Genomic DNA, 17,642 nt, shown 5'->3' on the forward strand with positions numbered 1-17,642 from the left:
TCGCAGAAATGTGTCCAAGTCCCCATCCTTTTCCATCACAGGGAAGTGCTCAGGACGAGGTTTAAAGCAGCTGGCACTGTTGGACTCACGGGTCTGCGTAGAGGGCGACTCCTTCTGAATCCGGGCTAGCTCCAGCTGGTGTTGTCGGTCAGCTTGTCGCTCAGCAGCCTCTCGGTCAGCTTGTCGCTCAGCCCGCTCCTGGAATTTCAGGATCAGCTCCAGTCGTCCATCATGATTGTCTGTGGCGAGCTCCTCCAAGGCCATCTGCAGGTGGGGGTCCACACTACCCTGGTTGCGGGTATGGCTGGCAATCACCGGTTGGACCCCGGCAGCAACACCATCCGGGCCCTGGCTGGCCGCCCCCTCATCAGGGCTCTGCTGTCGGACGGGCTCTGCAGCACCTTGTAACAGTTCAGAAATCATTTGTTCTTTGCTTTTGCCGTGGGGGTCAATGCCTTTGGTTATACATATTCCAGTAAGAGTGTCCTTTTTCTGCTGGTGATACCAGGACTCCCCAACTACGACCATGATCACCAAAATAAAAATAGAAAAGAAAAAGCGAAGAAGGGTAGGGGTAACTGCTACACATACAGTATTGTCTCAGATCTAATAAACACTGAGTTCGATCTTCAAAACTTTTGTGCAAGTTTTTAGTGAGAGGAATGATTGCTCAAACCAGATCACTAATGTCCTATGATCCCACCGCTTGCCACCAATTTGTCATGAAAACAACACCCACTCTTGGGTCAGACCTTGCAGCTCTCTGGCGCCCCCTTATCCTGCTGGTCAAACACGGTATTGACAGAGGATAAGCACGGGTGCCGCTGCTCTCATTTATGTCGACTATTGCGGCACGTGATGTAACAGGACGTATATATACCACCAGTTCCTTCCAGGAACGTATATATACCTCCGACCAGCCACCCTCAAACCACAATATCACATAAATACTGGTATACTGCCACCACCGATCGCTTAACAGGTGGATCGGGTACCTGGTAGGTAACGTGAATTAGCGGGTGAGGAACGTGTTTGCTCGACATAGGACAAGAAGAAAGAAACTGGTAAATAATAATGATTTACTCCCAAAAGGGGGGCAGTGTTTACAAAATATATACAAGATATTATAAAGGAGACAATTTACATGTATGCATAAACAGTTATTAAAATAAAAGGGATAAGTAATAGCAAAACCTGCTTCACAAGGTGATGGTCTCAGATTCTGTGGGAGGGACGGCTCCCCGGAAATTAGAGGTGATTCTTCTTACGCCGCGTGAAGTGCGTGCGTTCGACGTCCCTGAGAAGAATGACCTGAAAATGGCCGATTTGCTTTTTAGTAAGCAGCCAAAACTCTGGGGAACACCCCTTATTTACCTTACAAGGGGGGCTCGGCTTTGCGAGCCCACCCAGCTGCAGCAGACCTAAAAGATCCTTCAGATTCCATATCTTGGTGTGGGGGGGTCCCACATCCAAGAGGGAGACATCATCTTGACCGTCACCAATATTCATGAAGATAGATATTAAATATGAAACCTCTATGACGCTCAGAAGCTCAGAATCCATTATCTCAGTTCCCGGTCATTCCTCAGTTATGCAAGTTATACTATTGTAATGGGAAAAAGGTAAGCATTCAAAAAACGTGGTTCCGATGTTTCTGTCAGACCTGTGCGTGATTAAAATTGGCATAAAACGTTTGTACAATTAAACAATGGGATTTTTTGGAGGGATTTTCCGGTTTGTACTAGCGCTTGCCCTGGACTGAGGTTTTATGGCGGGTCATAAAAATTCCTGGTTTGGGGAAAAGCAAAAGTGAGTTCTGTGTCTTCACTTACAAACAGATAGGGGGTGGGGTTTTTTTTTTTCCTTTTTTAAAACATCTCTCATTTTTAAAAACTCGGGCAAAAATACCTTTTGCCTGACAGGTAGCGCACAAGTTCTCCTGCCCGAAAAGACTGTTGCTTGCCCTGAATCCACTCAGGATGACTACACTCTCCGGAATACTGCTCCCAACCTCAAGAGGCAGTCCAGACGTGCTAGACGCAGAGGCAAGCCGTCACGCCAGGGTCTGTCCTCCCTGAGACCTCCTGACCCCAACCTTGAAGTCCCTACTGAAGCTTCATCTTCCTGTATCCCGGAGAAGCCCCAGCGGGTGATGTGCGTGGGTGGTGCACCAGTTCTCCAGCCAGAAGAGACTGCTACCCATCCAGAGTCCACACAGGAGAGCTTCCTGCACCTGGCATCAGATTCTACACCCACTTTAACCAGTGTGCATGTCCAAGGATGCTCCGAAGCTGTGTTTACCTCCGAGTCTGTACACCTCTACTACCTGGCGGAGGACCCCTTGTTGCCTCCTGAATCCTCCGGGATACCACTCGATGACAATTGGAGAGAGACTTCCCTACACCCGGTACCCGATACTTCGTCCGCTCAGTCCTGTGGGCCTGACAATGGGTGCCTCAAAGTGGTAGTTACTCCCGAGTCTCTACACCCCTCTGACCAGGCGGAGGACCTCCAGTTGTCTCCAGAACCCTTCGGGGTGCTACCTGGTAGCGAAAGGACAGAGACTCTCCTATTCTCTGTACCTGATACCTCGCCCGCTTCTTCCAGTGAGTCTGACCTAGTGTACTCCGAAGCAGAGGTTACCCCCGAGTCTCTACACCCCTCCGACCAGGCGGAGGCCCTCCAGTCGTCTCCTGAACCCTTCGGGGTGCTACCTGATAGCGAATGGACTGAGACTCTCCTTTACTCGGTACCTGATACCTCGCCCGCTTCTTCCAGTGAGTCCGACCTAGTGTACTCCGAAGCAGAGGTTACCCCCGAGTTTCTACACCCCTCCGACCAGGCGGAGGACCTCCAGTCGTCTCCTGAACCCTCCGGGGTGCTACCTGATAGCGAATGGACAGAGACTCTCCTTTACTCGGTACCTGATACCTCGCCCGCTTCTTCCAGTGAGTCTGACCTTGTGTACTCCGAAGCAGAGGTTACCCTCGAGTCTCAGTATCCCTCCAACCTGGCGGAGGACCCCCAGTTGTTTCCTGAATCCTCCGGGGTACCACCACATAACAAAGAGGCAGTGTCTTCTCTACACCTTGTACCTGATACTTTGCCCATTTCATCCTGTGAGCTTGACAAGATGTACCCCGAAGCAGAGGCTACCCCCGAGTCTCTGCACCCCTCCAACCTGGCAGAGGACCTCCAGTTGTCTCCTGAACTTTTTGGGGTGCTGCCTAAAAATAAATGTAGAGAGACTTTTTTGTGTGCTGTTTCTGGTACTTCACCCGTTTCATCTGTTGCTGAAGATGGCTGGTTGGGAAGTCGCATCCTAGTCATCCAGATTATGAGACCAGTTTTGTCTCCACCTGTGGACAATAGAAGTAATCTCCTTGAAGAGAGGGATTGGCCCCCAAATTCCCTGCGGAAGATCCTTGCGGGCCTGAAAAAGAGGGGGCGTAAGGGGGGGGGTACTGTAGCATACCTGGCGGCGTTCTTGCATGGTGTTCCATCTCTCATCATGCAAGATCGCAAACTTCATCTCCCGCCCAGCTTCCTGGTCTGGCTTCTTTCCTTGTGCTCTGCTCTGCTCCACTTTGGCTGCATAGGGCGACGCCCGCTGAACTTCCTGTTTCTTGTACCTGCTGCGGACACACCTCTGTTGCACCTTCAGCCTATTGCTGTCCATCTTTGGGTATTTATACCACCTTCTTCCTCAAGATGGCGCCTGAGCATTGTTTCTTGTCAGTTGGCTTTTTGTCTCTGACATGCCAGGTCCTATCCTGTTTTCCTGCCTGTTTTCCAGTTCTGTGTCTGAACTGTGGTCTGTTCTTGTGAACACGCTTCTTGCCTGTTCTTTCGCCTTCTAGGGGCCGTATTCCTAGATCTGCCTGTCTGTGCCTTGCGGTATCTGTTCCCGTCTGAACAGAGTCCTGTTTGTGTTCCTGCCTTGCGGTATCTGTTCCCGTCTGAACAGAGTCCTGTTTGTGTTCCTGCCTTGCGGTATCTGTTCCCGTCTGAACAGAGTCCTGTTTGTGTTCCTGCCTTGCTGTCTCTATTCCCGTTCCTCTGTTCCCTGTTGTCTGTGCCTCGTTTCTACTTTAACCTTGTCTCCCTTTTCCCTCTATGTCTGTTTTCTGCGTCTTTCTGCAGAGTCTGAACCCGCTCCTAAATTCCTTCTCGTCGTCTCTGTACCTCTGTTGTGAATTTAGTGTACGCTCGCTACTTCTATGTAAGTACTGTGCGTGCTTCTGGTTCTGCCTTTCCTTCTCCGTCTGTTCTTTGTGAACAGAGTCCTATCCCCTTGCCTGGTTTACCGCTCTGCGGTGTCCGCTCTGCTCCTGCTTAGCTTGCCGCTCTTGCGGTTTCTGCTCTGCTCCTGCCTTGTTTACCGCTCTGCGGTGTCCGCTCTGCTCCTGCTTAGCTTGCCGCTCTTGCGGTTTCTGCTCTGCTCCTGCCTTGTTTACCGCTCTGCGGTGTCCGCTCTGCTCCTGCTTAGCTTGCCGCTCTTGCGGTTTCTACTCTGCTCCTGCCTTGTTTACCGCTCTGCGGTGTCCGCTCTGCTCCTGCTTAGCTTGCCGCTCTTGCGGTTTCTGCTCTGCTCCTGCCTTGTTTACCACTCTGCGGTGTCCGCTCTGCTCCTGCTTAGCTTGCCGCTCTTGCGGTTTTCACTCTGCTCTTGCCTTGCTTGCCGCTCCTGCGGTTTCTGCTCTGCTCTTATCTTGCTTACTGCTTCTGCGGTTTCCGCCCTGCCCTGCTTCTGCCCGCTGCTCCGGCAGTCCTGTCCTGCCCTGCTTGTGCTCGCTGCTCCTGCAGCCCCGTCCTGCTCTGTTCTTGCCCACCGCTTCGGGCGTTCCCTCTCTGCTGTGGTTGTCTACCGCATCTGCGGTTCTGTGACCCAGTCTGTACTGGGTCTTAACCTCTCTGTGCCCCAGCCCGTCCTTTCGGCCAGTACCTCCCTGCCTGCATACTCGCCTGTATCCACCCATCTGCATACCTGCCGTGTTTGCTTACATCCACCTGTCTGTGCCAGCCTAACCTGCCTGTTCCAGTAATCCCAGTGTGGGTCAACCCCCGTGTCCGGAGTTTGACCTGGAGTAGCACCTGGTCCCTCTGCCCGGTTTCTCCCTGGTGCACTGGCGTCGTATGCCGTCGTGCCACCTTGGTCGGATCGGCCAGATACTTAGTCACGCCCCTCCAGGCACTCTCCGGTCCATGGTCCAGTGGAACCAAAACACCCGCACACGCCAGTCAGTCCGGGCGTGTGCATAACAATAGATCACTCTGCGTGTAATGACTCTATATAATAGATCGCTCTGTGTGTAATGACTCTATATAATAGATCCCTCTGCGTGTAATGACTCTATATAATTGGTCCCTCTGTGTGTAATGACTGTATATAATAGATCGCTCTGTGTGTAATGACTCTATATAATAGATCCCTCTGTGTGTAATGACTCTATATAATAGATCCCTCTGTGTGTAATGACTCTATATAATAGATCCCTCTGTGTGTAATGACTCTATATAATAGATCCCTCTGTGTGTAACGACTCTATATAATAGATCCCTCTGTGTGTAATGACTCTATATAATAGATCCCTCTGTGTGTAATGACTCTATATAATAGATCCCTCTGTGTGTAATGACTCTATATAATAGATCCCTCTGCGTGTAATGACTCTATATAATAGATCCCTCTGCGTGTAATGACTCTATATAATAGATCCCTCTGTGTGTAATGATTCTATACAATAGATCCCCCTGCGTGTAATGACTCTGTATAATAGATCCCTCTGTGTGTAATGACTCTATATAATAGATCCCTCTGTGTGTAATGACTCTATATAATAGATCCCTCTGTGTGTAATGACTCTATATAATAGATCCCTCTGCGTGTAATGACTCTATATAATAGATCCCTCTGCGTGTAATGACTCTAAATAATAGATCCCTCTGCGTGTAATGATTCTATACAATAGATCCCTCTGCGTGTAATGACTCTATTTAATAGATCCCTCTGTGTGTAATGACTCTATATAATAGATCCCTCTGTGTGTAATGACTCTATATAATAGATCCCTCCGTGTGTAATGACTCTATATAATAGATCCCTCTGCATGTAATGACTCTATATAATAGATCCCGCTGTGTGTAACGACTCTATATAATAGATCCCTCTGTGTGTAATGACTCTATATAATAGATCACACTGTGTAACGACTCTATATAATAGATCCCTCTGTGTGTAATGACTCTATAAAATAGATCCCTCTAGGTGTAATTACTCTATTTAATAGATCCCTCTTTGTAATTACTCTATATAATAGATCCCTCTGTGTGTAATGACTGTATATAATAGATCGCTCTGTGTGTAATGACTCTATATAATAGATCCCTCTGTGTGTAACGACTCTATATAATAGATCCCTCTGTGTGTAATGACTCTATATAATAGGTCCCTCTGTGTGTAATGACTCTATATAATAGATCCCTCTGGGTGTAATGACTCTATATATTAGATCACTCTGCGTGTAATGACTCTATATAATAGATCGCTCTGTGTGTAATGACTCTATATAATAGATCCCTCTGCGTGTAATGACTCTATATAATTGGTCCCTCTGTGTGTAATGACTGTATATAATAGATCGCTTTGTGTGTAATGACTCTATATAATAGATCCCTCTGTGTGTAATGACTCTATATAATAGATCCCTCTGTGTGTAATGACTCTATATAATAGATCCCTCTGTGTGTAATGACTCTATATAATAGATCCCTCTGTGTGTAACGACTCTATATAATAGATCACTCTGTGTGTAATGACTCTATATAATAGATCCCTTTGTGTTTAACGACTCTATATAATAGATCCCTCTGTGTGTAATGACTCTAAATAATAGATCCCTCTGCGTGTAATGACTCTATATAATAGATCCCTCTGCGTGTAATGACTCTATATAATAGATCCCTCTGCGTGTAATGATTCTATACAATAGATCCCTCTGCGTGTAATGACTCTGTATAATAGATCCCTCTGTGTGTAATGACTCTATATAATAGATCCCTCTGTGTGTAATGACTCTATATAATAGATCCCTCTGTGTGTAATGACTCTATATAATAGATCCCTCTGCGTGTAATGACTCTATATAATAGATCCCTCTGCGTGTAATGACTCTAAATAATAGATCCCTCTGCGTGTAATGATTCTACACAATAGATCCCTCTGCGTGTAATGACTCTATTTAATAGATCCCTCTGTGTGTAATGACTCTATATAATAGATCCCTCTGTGTGTAATGACTCTATATAATAGATCCCTCCGTGTGTAATGACTCTATATAATAGATCCCTCTGCATGTAATGACTCTATATAATAGATCCCGCTGTGTGTAACGACTCTATATAATAGATCCCTCTGTGTGTAATGACTCTATATAATAGATCACACTGTGTGTAACGACTCTATATAATAGATCCCTCTGTGTGTAATGACTCTATATAATAGATCCCTCTGTGTGTAATGACTCTATAAAATAGATCCCTCTAGGTGTAATTACTCTATATAATAGATCCCTCTTTGTAATTACTCTATATAATAGATCCCTCTGTGTGTAATGACTGTATATAATAGATCGCTCTGTGTGTAATGACTCTATATAATAGATCCCTCTGTGTGTAATGACTCTATATAATAGATCACACTGTGTGTGACGACTCTATATAATAGATCCCTCTGTGTGTAATGACTCTATATAATAGATCCCTATGGGTGTAATGACTCTATATAATAGATCCCTCTGTGTAATTACTCTATATAATAGCTCCCTCTGTGTGTAATGACTGTATATAATAGATCGCTCTGTGTGTAATGACTCTATATAATAGATCCCTCTGTGTGTAATGACTGTATATAATAGATCGATCTGTGTGTAATGACTCTATATAATAGATCCCACTGTGTGTAATGGCTCTATATAATAGATCCCTCTGTGTGCAATGACTCTATATAATAGATCCCTCTGCATGTAGTGACTCTATATAATAGATCCCTCTGTGTGTAATGACTCTGTATAATAGATCCCGCTGTGTGTAGTGACTCTATATAATAGATCCCTCTGTGTGTAATGACTCCATATAATAGATCTCTCTATGTGTAATGACTCTATATAATAGATCCATCTGTGTGTAATGACTCTATATAATAGATCCCTCTGTGTGTAATGACTCTATATAATATATAGAGACATTTCACACAGAGGGATCTATTATATAGAGTCATTACACGCAGAGGGATCTATTATATAGAGTCAATACACACAGAGGGATCTATTATATAGAGTCATTACACACAGATGGATCTATTATATAGAGTCATTACACATAGAGAGATCTATTATATGGAGTCATTACACACAGAGGGGTCTATTATATAGAGTCATTACACACAGAGGAATCTATTATATAGAGACATTACACACAGAGGGATCTATTATATAGAGTCATTACACGCAGAGGGATCTAATAGATTCCTCTGTGTGTAATGACTCTATATAATAGACCCCTCTGTGTGTAATGACTCCATATAATCGATCACTCTGTGTGTAATGACTCTATATAATAGACTCCTCTGTGTGTAATGACTCTATATAATAGGTCCCTCTGCGTGTAATGACTCTATATAATAGATCCCTCTGCGTGTAGTGACTCTATATAATAGATCCCTCTGTGTGTAGTGGCTCTATATAATAGATCCCGCTGTGTGTAATGACTCTATATAATAGATCCCTCTGCGTGCAATGACTCTATATAATAGATCCCTCTGCATGTAGTGACTCTATATAATAGATCCCTCTGTGTGTAATGACTCTGTATAATAGATCCTGCTGTGTGTAGTGACTCTATATAATAGATCCCTCTATGTGTAATGACTCCATATAATAGATAATAGATCTCTCTATGTGTAATGACTCTATATAATAGATCCCTCTGTGTAATTACTCTATATAGTGGATCCCTCTGTGTGTAATGACTGTATATAATAGATCGCTCGGTGTGTAATGACTCTATATAATAGATTCCTCTGCGTGTAATGGCTCTATATAATAGATCCCGCTGTGTGTAATGACTCTATATAATAGATCCCTCTGCGTGTAATGACTCTTCATAATACATCCCTCTGCATGTAGTGACTCTATATAATAGATCCCTCTGTGTGTAATGACTCTGTATAATAGATCCCGCTGTGTGTAGTAACTCTATATAATAGATCCCTCTGTGTGTGATGACTCCATATAATAGATCTCTCTGTGTAATGACTCTATATAATAAATCCCTCTGTGTGTAATGACTCTATATAATAGAACCCTCTGCGTGTAATGACTCTATATAATAGATCCCTCTGCGTGTAGTGACTCTATATAATAGATACCTCTGTGTGTAATGACTCTATATAATAGATCCCTCTGTGTGTAACGACTCTATATAATAGATCCCTCTGTGTGTAATGACTCTATATAATAGGTCCCTCTGTGTGTAATGACTCTATATAATAGATCCCTCTGGGTGTAATGACTCTATATAATAGATCACTCTGCGTGTAATGACTCTATATAATAGATTGCTCTGTGTGTAATGACTCTATATAATAGATCCCTCTGCGTGTAATGACTCTATATAATTGGTCCCTCTGTGTGTAATGACTGTATATAATAGATCGCTCTGTGTGTAATGACTCTATATAATAGATCCCTCTGTGTGTAATAACTCTATATAATAGATCCCTCTGTGTGTAATGACTCTATATAATAGATCCCTCTGTGTGTAATGACTCTATATAATAGATCCCTCTGTGTGTAACGACTCTATATAATAGATCCCTCTGTGTGTAATGACTCTATATAATAGATCCCTCTGTGTGTAACGACTCTATATAATAGATCCCTCTGTGTGTAATGACTCTATATAATAGATCCCTCTGCGTGTAATGACTCTATATAATAGATCCCTCTGCGTGTAATGACTCTATATAATAGATCCCTCTGCGTGTAATGATTCTATACAATAGATCCCTCTGCGTGTAATGACTCTTTATAATAGTTCACTCTGTGTGTAATGACTCTATATAATAGATCCCTCTGTGTGTAATGACTCTATATAATAGATCCCTCTGTGTGTAATGACTCTATATAATAGATCCCTCTGCGTGTAATGACTCTATATAATAGATCCCTCTGCGTGTAATGACTCTAAATAATAGATCCCTCTGCGTGTAATGATTCTATACAATAGATCCCTCTGCGTGTAATGACTCTATTTAATAGATCCCTCTGTGTGTAATGACTCTATATAATAGATCCCTCTGTGTGTAATGACTCTATATAATAGATCCCTCCGTGTGTAATGACTCTATATAATAGATCCCTCTGCATGTAATGACTCTATATAATAGATCCCGCTGTGTGTAACGACTCTATATAATAGATCCCTCTGTGTGTAATGACTCTATAAAATAGATCCCTCTAGGTGTAATTACTCTATATAATAGATCCCTCTTTGTAATTACTCTATATAATAGATCCCTCTGTGTGTAATGACTGTATATAATAGATCGCTCTGTGCGTAATGACTCTATATAATAGATCCCTCTGTGTGTAATGGCTCTATATAATAGATCCCTCTGTGTGTAATGACTCTATATAATAGATCCCGCTGTGTGTAATGACTCTATATAATAGATCCCTCTGTGTGTAATGACTCTATATAATAGATCACTCTGCGTGTAATGACTCAGTATAATAGATCGCTCTGTGTGTAATGACTCTATATAATAGATCCCTCTGCATGTAATGACTCTATATAATAGATCAATCTGTGTGTAATGACTCTAGAGAATAGATCCCTCTGTGTGTAATGACTCTATATAATAGATCCCTCTGTGTGTAATGACTCCATATAATAGATCCCACTGTGTGTAATGACTCTATTTAATAGATCCCTGTGTGTGTAATGACTCTATATAATAGATCCCTCTGTGTGTAATGACTCCATATAATAGATCCCTCTGTGTGTAATGACTCTATATAATAGATCCCTCTGTGTGTAATGACTCTATATAATAGATCCCTCTGTGTGTAATGACTCTATATAATTGATCCCTCTGCGTGTAGTGACTCTATATAATAGATCCCTCTGTGTGTAATGGCTCTGTATAATAGATCCCGCTGTGTGTAAAGACTCTATATAATAGATCCCTATGCGTGTAATGACTCTATATAATAGATCCCTCTGCATGTAGTGACTCTATATAATAGATCCCTCTGTGTGTAATGACTCTGTATAATAGATCCCGCTGTGTGTAGTGACTCTATATAATAGATCCCTCTGTGTGTAATGACTCCATATAATAGATCTCTCTATGTGTAATGACTCTATATAATAGATCCCTCTGTGTGTAATGACTCTATATAATAGATCGCTCTGCGTGTAGTGACTCTATATAATAGATCCCTCTGTGTGTAATGACTGTATATAATAGATCGCTCTGTGTGTAATGACTCTATATAATAGATCCCTCTGTGTGTAATGACTCTATACAATAGATCACTCTGCGTGTAATGACTCAGTATAATAGATCGCTCTGTGTGTAATGACTCTATATAATAGATCCCTCTGCATGTAATGACTCTATATAATAGATCAATCTGTGTGTAATGACTCTAGAGAATAGATCCCTCTGTGTGTAATGACTCTATATAATAGATCCCTCTGTGTGTAATGACTCCATATAATAGATCCCACTGTGTGTAATGACTCTATTTAATAGATCCCTCTGTGTGTAATGACTCTATATAATAGATCCCTCTGTGTGTAATGACTCCATATAATAGATCCCTCTGTGTGTAATGACTCTATATAATAGATCCCTCTGTGTGTAATGACTCTATATAATAGATCCCTCTGTGTGTAATGACTCTATATAATTGATCCCTCTGCGTGTAGTGACTCTATATAATAGATCCCTCTGTGTGTAATGGCTCTGTATAATAGATCCCGCTGTGTGTAATGACTCTATATAATAGATCCCTCTGCGTGTAATGACTCTATATAATAGATCCCTCTGCATGTAGTGACTCTATATAATAGATCCCTCTGTGTGTAATGTCTCTGTATAATAGATCCCGCTGTGTGTAGTGACTCTATATAATAGATCCCTCTGTGTGTAATGACTCCATATAATAGATCTCTCTATGTGTAATGACTCTATATAATAGATCCCTCTGTGTGTAATGACTCTATATAATAGATCGCTCTGCGTGTAGTGACTCTATATAATAGATCCCTCTGTGTGTAATGACTCTATATAATACATCCCTCTGTGTGTAATGACTCTATATAATAGATCGCTCTGTGTGTAATGACTCTATATAATATATCCCTCTGCGTGTAATGACTCTATATAATTGGTCCCTCTGTGTGTAATGACTGTATATAATAGATCGCTCTGAGTGTAATGACTCTATATAATAGATCCCTCTGTGTGTAATGACTCTATATAATAGATCCCTCTGTGTGTAATGACTCTATATAATAGATCCCTCTGTGTGTAATGACTCTATATAATAGATCCCTCTGCGTGTAATGACTCTATATAATTGGTCCCTCTGTGTGTAATGACTCTATATAATAGATCGCTTTGTGTGTAATGACTCTATATAATAGATCCCTCTGTGTGTAATGACTCTATATAATAGATCCCTCTGTGTGTAATGACTCTATATAATAGATCCCTCTGTGTGTAATGACTCTATATAATAGATCCCTCTGTGTGTAACGACTCTATATAATAGATCCCTCTGTGTGTAATGACTCTATATAATAGATCCCTTTGTGTTTAACGACTCTATATAATAGATCCCTCTGTGTGTAATGACTCTATATAATAGATCCCTCTGCGTGTAATGACTCTATATAATAGATCCCTCTGCGTGTAATGACTCTATATAATAGATCCCTCTGCGTGTAATGATTCTATACAATAGATCCCTCTGCGTGTAATGACTCTGTATAATAGATCCCTCTGTGTGTAATGACTCTATATAATAGATCCCTCTGTGTGTAATGACTCTATATAATAGATCCCTCTGTGTGTAATGACTCTATATAATAGATCCCTCTGTGTGTAACGACTCTATATAATAGATCCCTCTGTGTGTAATGACTCTATATAATAGATCCCTTTGTGTTTAACGACTCTATATAATAGATCCCTCTGTGTGTAATGACTCTATATAATAGATCCCTCTGCGTGTAATGACTCTATATAATTGGTCCCTCTGTGTGTAATGACTCTATATAATAGATCGCTTTGTGTGTAATGACTCTATATAATAGATCCCTCTGTGTGTAATGACTCTATATAATAGATCCCTCTGTGTGTAATGACTCTATATAATAGATCCCTCTGTGTGTAATGACTCTATATAATAGATCCCTCTGTGTGTAACGACTCTATATAATAGATCCCTCTGTGTGTAATGACTCTATATAATAGATCCCTTTGTGTTTAACGACTCTATATAATAGATCCCTCTGTGTGTAATGACTCTATATAATAGATCCCTCTGCGTGTAATGACTCTATATAATAGATCCCTCTGCGTGTAATGACTCTATATAATAGATCCCTCTGCGTGTAATGATTCTATACAATAGATCCCTCTGCGTGTAATGACTCTGTATAATAGATCCCTCTGTGTGTAATGACTCTATATAATAGATCCCTCTGTGTGTAATGACTCTATATAATAGATCCCTCTATGTGTAATGACTCTATATAATAGATCCCTCTGTGTGTAACGACTCTATATAATAGATCCCTCTGTGTGTAATGACTCTATATAATAGATCCCTTTGTGTTTAACGACTCTATATAATAGATCCCTCTGTGTGTAATGACTCTATATAATAGATCCCTCTGCGTGTAATGACTCTATATAATAGATCCCTCTGCGTGTAATGACTCTATATAATAGATCCCTCTGCGTGTAATGATTCTATACAATAGATCCCTCTGCGTGTAATGACTCTGTATAATAGATCCCTCTGTGTGTAATGACTCTATATAATAGATCCCTCTGTGTGTAATGACTCTATATAATAGATCCCTCTGTGTGTAATGACTCTATATAATAGATCCCTCTGCGTGTAATGACTCTATATAATAGATCCCTCTGCGTGTAATGACTCTAAATAATAGATCCCTCTGCGTGTAATGATTCTATACAATAGATCCCTCTGCGTGTAATGAATCTATTTAATAGATCCCTCTGTGTGTAATGACTCTATATAATAGATCCCTCTGTGTGTAATGACTCTATATAATAGATCCCTCCGTGTGTAATGACTCTATATAATAGATCCCTCTGCATGTAATGACTCTATATAATAGAACCCGCTGTGTGTAACGACTCTATATAATAGATCCCTCTGTGTGTAATGACTCTATATAATAGATCACACTGTGTGTAACGACTCTATATAATAGATCCCTCTGTGTGTAATGACTCTATATAATAGATCCCTATGGGTGTAATGACTCTATATAATAGATCCCTCTGTGTAATTACTCTATATAATAGCTCCCTCTGTGTGTAATGACTGTATATAATAGATCGCTCTGTGTGTAATGACTCTATATAATAGATCCCTCTGTGTGTAATGACTGTATATAATAGATCGCTCTGTGTGTAATGACTCTATATAATAGATCCCTCTGTGTGTAATGGCTCTATATAATAGATCCCTCTGTGTGCAATGACTCTATATAATAGATCCCTCTGCATGTAGTGACTCTATATAATAGATCCCTCTGTGTGTAATGACTCTGTATAATAGATCCCGCTGTGTGTAGTGACTCTATATAATAGATCCCTCTGTGTGTAATGACTCCATATAATAGATCTCTCTATGTGTAATGACTCTATATAATAGATCCATCTGTGTGTAATGACTCTATATAATAGACCCTCTGTGTGTAATGACTCTATATAATAGATCCCTCTGCGTGTAATGACTCTATATAATAGATCCCTCTGTGTGTAATGTCTCTATATAATAGATTCCTCTGTGTGTAATGACTCTATATAATAGACCCCTCTGTGTGTAATGACTCCATATAATAGATCACTCTGTGTGTAATGACTCTATATAATAGACTCCTCTGTGTGTAATGACTCTATATAATAGATCCCTCTGTGTGTAATGACACTATATAATAGATCCCTCTGTGTGTAATGACTCTATATAATAGATCCCTCTGCGTGTAATGACTCTATATAATAGATCCCTCTGCGTGTAATGACTCTATATAATAGGTCCCTCTGCGTGTAATGACTCTATATAATAGATCCCTCTGCGTGTAGTGACTCTATATAATAGATCCCTCTGTGTGTAGTGGCTCTATATAATAGATCCCGCTGTGTGTAATGACTCTATATAATAGATCCCTCTGCGTGCAATGACTCTATATAATAGATCCCTCTGCATGTAGTGACTCTATATAATAGATCCCTCTGTGTGTAATGACTCTGTATAATAAATCCTGCTGTGTGTAGTGACTCTATATAATAGATCCCTCTATGTGTAATGACTCCATATAATAGATAATAGATCTCTCTATGTGTAATGACTCTATATAATAGATCCCTCTGTGTAATTACTCTATATAGTGGATCCCTCTGTGTGTAATGACTGTATATAATAGATCGCTCGGTGTGTAATGACTCTATATAATAGATTCCTCTGCGTGTAATGGCTCTATATAATAGATCCCGCTGTGTGTAATGACTCTATATAATAGATCCCTCTGCGTGTAATGACTCTATATAATACATCCCTCTGCATGTAGTGACTCTATATAATAGATCCCTCTGTGTGTAATGACTCTGTATAATAGATCCCGCTGTGTGTAGTAACTCTATATAATAGATCCCTCTGTGTGTGATGACTCCATATAATAGATCTCTCTGTGTAATGACTCTATATAATAAATCCCTCTGTGTGTAATGACTCTATATAATAGAACCCTCTGCGTGTAATGACTCTATATAATAGATCCCTCTGCGTGTAGTGACTCTATATAATAGATACCTCTGTGTGTAATGACTCTATATAATAGATCCCTCTGTGTGTAACGACTCTATATAATAGATCCCTCTGTGTGTAATGACTCTATATAATAGGTCAATCTGTGTGTAATGACTCTATATAATAGATCCCTCTGTGTGTAATGACTCTATATAATAGATCCCTCTGTGTGTAATGACTCTATATAATAGATCCCTCTTTGTGTAATGACTCTATATAATAGATCCCTCTGTGTGTAACGACTCTATATAATAGATCCCTCTGTGTGTAATGACTCTATATAATAGATCCCTCTGTGTGTAACGACTCTATATAATAGATCCCTCTGTGTGTAATGACTCTATATAATAGATCCCTCTGCGTGTAATGACTCTATATAATAGATCCCTCTGTGTGTAATGACTCTATATAATAGATCCCTCTGCGTGTAATGATTCTATACAATAGATCCCTCTGCGTGTAATGACTCTTTATAATAGATCCCTCTGTGTGTAATGACTCTATATAATAGATCCCTCTGTGTGTAATGACTCTATATAATAGATCCCTCTGTGTGTAATGACTCTATATAATAGATCCCTCTGCGTGTAATGACTCTATATAATAGATCCCTCTGCGTGTAATGACTCTAAATAATAGATCCCTCTGCGTGTAATGATTCTATACAATAGATCCCTCTGCGTGTAATGACTCTATTTAATAGATCCCTCTGTGTGTAATGACTCTATATAATAGATCCCTCTGTGTGTAATGACTCTATATAATAGATCCCTCCGTGTGTAATGACTCTATATAATAGATCCCTCTGCATGTAATGACTCTATATAATAGATCCCGCTGTGTGTAACGACTCTATATAATAGAACCCTCTGTGTGTAATGACTCTATATAATAGATCACACTGTGTGTAACGACTCTATATAATAGATCCCTCTGTGTGTAATGACTCTATATAATAGATCCCTCTGTGTGTAATGACTGTATAAAATAGATCCCTCTAGGTGTAATTACTCTATATAATAGATCCCTCTTTGTAATTACTCTATATAATAGATCCCTCTGTGTGTAATGACTGTATATAATAGATCGCTCTGTGCGTAATGACTCTATATAATAGATCCCTCTGTGTGTAATGGCTCTATATAATAGATCCCTCTGTGTGTAATGACTCTATATAATAGATCCCTCTGTGTGTAATGACTCTATATAATAGATCCCGCTGTGTGTAACGACTCTATATAATAGATCCCTCTGTGTGTAATGACTCTATATAATAGATCACACTGTGTGTAACGACTCTATATAATAGATCCCTCTGTGTGTAATGACTCTATATAATAGATCCCTCTGTGTGTAATGACTCTATAAAATAGATCCCTCTAGGTGTAATTACTCTATATAATAGATCCCTCTTTGTAATTACTCTATATAATAGATCCCTCTGTGTGTAATGACTGTATATAATAGATCGCTCTGTGTGTAATGACTCTATATAATAGA

At 40.5% G+C, this 17,642-nt stretch overlaps 1 protein-coding gene across 1 annotated transcript in view; it reads right to left on the reverse strand.

The window, feature by feature from the left end:
• The window catches only part of LOC141197274 (vomeronasal type-2 receptor 26-like), a 597,524-nt gene that overhangs the window by 274,040 nt on the left and 305,842 nt on the right, over window positions 1–17,642 (reverse strand). The window lies entirely within an intron of this gene.

The sequence above is a fragment of the Phyllobates terribilis genome, unplaced genomic scaffold (assembly GCF_046119375.1).
Source record: "Phyllobates terribilis strain yellow unplaced genomic scaffold, ASM4611937v1 Scaffold_82__1_contigs__length_6685932, whole genome shotgun sequence".
In the NCBI taxonomy this organism is placed as follows: domain Eukaryota; kingdom Metazoa; phylum Chordata; class Amphibia; order Anura; family Dendrobatidae; genus Phyllobates; species Phyllobates terribilis.